This window comes from Onychomys torridus, chromosome 4 (genome assembly GCF_903995425.1).
Source record: "Onychomys torridus chromosome 4, mOncTor1.1, whole genome shotgun sequence".
In the NCBI taxonomy this organism is placed as follows: domain Eukaryota; kingdom Metazoa; phylum Chordata; class Mammalia; order Rodentia; family Cricetidae; genus Onychomys; species Onychomys torridus.
The window spans coordinates 112,471,753-112,476,769 of NC_050446.1; positions in this window are offsets into that span (position 1 = coordinate 112,471,753).

Here is a 5,017-nt window from a genome sequence, read left to right on the forward strand (position 1 = left end):
ATTTAAGGAATTGCTCAACATCCCTAATTATCCGGGAAATGCAAATCAAAACGACTCTGAGATACCACCTTACATCTGTCAGAATGGCTAAGATCAAAAACACAGAAGACAGCTTATGCTGGAGAGGATGTGGAGTAAGGGGAACTCTCCTCCACTGCTGGTGGGAAAGCAAGTTTGTACAGCCACGTTGGAAATCAATATGGTGCTTCCTTAGAAAATTGGGAATCCATCTCCCCCAAGACCCAGCAATAGCACTCTTGGACATATACCCAAGGAATGGCCAATCATACCACAGGGCATTTGCTCAGCTATGTTCATATCAGCATTGTTTGTAATAGCCAGAACTTGGAAACAACCTAGATGCCCTTCAACTGAAGAATGGATAAAAAAAAAAAAAATATGGTACATATACACAATGGAGTACTAGTCATCAGAGAAAAACAATGACATCATGAGGTTTGCAGGCAAATGGATAGATCTCGAAAAAATCATCCTGCGTGAGGTAACCCAGACTCAGAAGGACAAACATGCTATGTACTCACTCATAGGAGGATACTAGATATAAAACAAAGATGACTAGACTGCTACACAACTCCAGTGAGACTACCTAGAAAACAGGACCCTAGGAAAGACCCAGGGATCACCCAATGTCAGAGAAATGGATGAGATCTATATGAACAACCTGGACAACAATGGGAGTAATGAAGGGCAAGATTTGAGGGAAAGAAAGCTTAGGGGAGCAGGAGATCCCAGCTGGATCAAGAACAGAAAGGGAGAATGAGGAATAACAGACCATGATAAATGAAGACCACATGAGAACAGGAATAGGCAGAGTGCTCGAGAGGTCCCCAGAAATCCACAATGATATATCCTCCGTAGACTGCTGGCAGTGGTCGAGGGAGGGCATGATCTGACCTAGTCTGGTGATCAGATGACTAAACACCCTAGCAGTTGTCTTGGAACTCTCATCCAATAACTGACAGAAGTGGATGCAGAGATCCTCAGCCAGGCCCCAGGTGGAGCTCCAGGTGTCCAACTGTCAAGAAGGAGGAGGGTCTGCAAGAGAGTGAATTGTTGAATCCAAGATCACAAAAAGCACAGGGACAAATAGCCAATCAAATGGAAGCACATGAATTATGAACCAATGGCTGTGGAGCCCCCAGCTGGATCAGGCCCTCTGGATAAGTGAGACAATTGAATAGCTTGATCTGTTTGGGAGGCTCTCAGGCTGTGGGCTCGGGACCTGTCCTTGGTGCATGAGCTGGCTGTTTAGAACCTTGGGCTTACACAGGGACACATGCTCAGCCTGGAAGGAGGGGACTGGACCTGCCTGTACTGAATCCACCAGGTTTAAATGAGTCTCCAGGGGTGTCTTGGTCCTGGAGGACATGAGAATGGAGGGGAGGGGCTAGGGAGAAGTGGGGGGTGGGAGCAGGAGTGGGGAGGACAGGGGAACCCATGGCGGATGTATAAAATTAAAACACATAATAATAAAAAAAAGAAAGTGAAAACAAAGGGTGATTCTATGATTTTATATATTTTGAAACTATATACTAGCAGACTTCAGTATATGTTTAAATTGTCACAATATACTGAATGCACAAGAATGATAGGATATGTCTTAGTTAGGTTTTCTGTTGCTACAGTGAATTACCATGACCAAAAAGGAAACTGGGGAGGAGAGAGTTTATTTGGTTTACACTTCCATGTTGCTGTTCATCAATGAAGAAAGTCAGGACAGAAATGCAAACAGAGCAGGAAGCTGGAGGCAGGAGCTGATACAGAGGCCACGGGGGAGTGTTGTATACTGCCTTGCTTCCTATGGCTTGCTCAGCCTGCTTTCTTATAGAACTCATCAGCTCAGGGATGACACCATACACGATGGGCTGGGTCCTCCCTCATCAATCACTAATTAAGAAAATACCTTACAGCTGGGTCTTATGGCAATATTTTCTCAATTGAAGTTCCCTCCTTTCAGAAAACTGTAGCTTGTGTCAAGTCAACTAAGACTAGCCAAGTATGTAATGTTGTCTCCCAGCCTATTTGTTCTGAGAATAATCTGCTAATGAATTGTCTCTGTATAGCAGATTGTACTTTAATCCTTAGGTTAAATGAAACCAAGCAGAAGTGATTTTCCTTTTATTTCATTTACTTCGATATTTTTGGTATAATTTCTCTCTATGTAGCCCATATTGGTCTCAATTCTGCCTGTGACTGCAGAATTTCAGATTTACAGCTTTGTGTCACCACACCAAGCTCACACTTTTCTCTTTATATTGTGCTGGCTCTATCCAAATCAGTACTGAGACTATTATTCCTTCCTGGACTTGTCAAATATCAGATCCCATTAGGATTGGCAAGAGTTTTATATCACTGTCTGAACAGTTTTTCCCCTGGAGCAACACAATGTGTACAATGCTGATTCTCAGGGATGTGCTGCTTAGTCACAGATGATGCTGTGTAAATCTTGCAATCATTTTAAACTATGTAAACACTGCTTGTCCCAACAATACCGTGAAAGCCAGGGAGCTGTTTTCAATCATTAAGTTGGTTTACATACAATGTAATTCAAGACTGTCTGCTAAACCCTCATCTCAGGATCACAGTTCCAAATAGGACCCACCAGTGACTCCCTAAGAGAACTCTCTAACCAAGAGCTGTTTCCTTTAGATACCGAAGTCCCATAAAGTCTCTTATAGCCTTGGAGGAAACAAGCAGGCTGTTGTTTTCAAAGAATAAGAAGCCCTTACTTGGTGTCCTCAAGATAGAAATTTTATGAGGCCAAAGAGATAGGAACAGCTCCAGCTGTGAGAAACATTGATTAAACCCTTTCCGAAGAATTGGAAATGTTGTTGCACATTGTCCACTGCTTATATTTCCAGTGAGTTTTACATTCTGTGTCATTCAGCTTCGAGACAATGGATTGAGAAACAATGGGAAAAAAGATCCTTCCAGTTCTGTAGTATGTGAGTCATCTTTACCATTGAAGTTTCCAGTCATGGTCTGAGAAGAAGAGACAATATGTACAGATGTTTTTGGCAGTGGCATGAAAAGTAGCTTTGCCAAATAAAATATTCATGAAAGAAGGATGACAAGGGGTCTACTGACATTCATTATGTTGTTTAATTACACTTGTAAGTCTTTGAGTCACTGTGAATGACCCTAAAAGGGCTTATTGATTTGTAGGAACTATAAATATTATTTCCTAAGAGTGATGGCTGTGTTAGAACTGAACCCTTCCAACCATTATGGAATTCACTAAAAATATTAATAATAGCTTATTTTTGTAGATCTAAAGCCTTGTTATGAATTTACTTATTTAATTTACATAATAGCCCAACACAATAGGTATAGTCTATTGTGCAAAAATGGCTGCAAGTCTCCACTATTTCCTTATCTTCCTTTATTTGAATATTTTTTTTTTTTTTTACCATTGAACTCCTAAATATTCTCACCTGAATCTGAGCTTCATGGTTCTTGTCAAAGTTGCTTTTTAGTCATGGGTTGCCTCAGCCCAAACTGCCTTCCTTGTCACCTTGAGGTGTGATACCCTTCAGCTATCTGACTCAGACTTGCCACATGGCTGTTAGTCCGGGACTAAGTGAAGAAATAGAAGTCCAAAGCTACCTGAATGATTATATCCTTAGTTGGCAAATCAATGCATTTCCATACCATGAAATAAGGGGTCACATGGGACAGCTTATATTTAAGGGCTGGATAGAGACTCTTCATATTAAAGATTCAAAGGAGCACCAACAAAGGACTCTCATATTGCCATGGGTATCAAGGCTTCCACTTTTTACTCATAGATCTGAAATGAGCATGTGGATCCATGTCTCCATGATCTTTAAAAGTAAAATGTGAATCATTGAAGAGTAAATTCTTGTATCAGCTTTTCATTTAATTGTAAATGGTGCACAAACTTTTCATGCTCTGTAACTATTGTGGTCTTTTCACATCCATCACCCAAAAGTCAAAATTGTCTGTCATTACCTTTATACACACAGTTGTTTCATCTTTACTGCAAACAGTAAAATTCAGCATTGACAGTGGGCACAGTGGACACGCAGCTCCAAAGAGAACCGACAAAGCAAGAACACAGTGAAGAAGGTCAGAAGAGAAATGCCAAATGAATGCTCTGCTACAAAGAGATTCTTACTAGAATTATCTGGGAAGTACTCAGAAAATGATTTCTCTACACCCATGCTAAGCCATGTTTTCAGACTTAATGGAAAAGGATGTGGAGACCAATGTTTATGTTTCAAACCACCTCTTACATAATTCTAATATACAACACACCACCTCTCCCTGCTTAGTCTGCCATTATGATACTATCAGGTAATTGAAATCACTTTATAAAGCAAAATATTTTTAGTTTTTCAATTAGAATGATGTGTTTTTTAAAAATGTCCTGCTATATTACAGCTGTGAAAACTCAAGATTGCCACTGGACCTTGTTAGCCTGGTTCCTTATTTACAAGGGGGTCAAAATAACTGCTTATCTCTGAGGTTCAAGTGAGTCAAACTAGATAAAAAGGATGCTTTGCTGACTATAAAACTCAAAGCAAGTGGGATGAAGAGTCATCAATAACTACCTCCTTTGGTTACACAAAGGCTCTGACTTTATCGAATGATGCCATAGAACGTCGTCTAAAAGTGAATCCTCCTGTTTCCTGACCTACTGCGGCCATTTGTCTTTTCCTGTGATCTTTCCATGGGTTTTTCCAAACTGACTCATTCCTGTCTTTGGGATTCAGACCTCTAAAGTTGGAGTCCTGTTGGATACTTGGAATTAAGCCCAAAGCTGAAGTTAAGGGGCTACTTTTGCCATTGCCACTCCACTAGGAACACAATGACAAAAAATTGGCTTCATAAGTATTGGGCTCATATGGATGTCTAATTGTTACTTGAAGTGTCTTTTCATAGGCATATTTGAAAACTGAGTTTTAAAGGCAGGAATGTTGATCACCCATAAGTATACTGTGCTGTAAGTTGCAGAACTAAAAACGACTTTGAA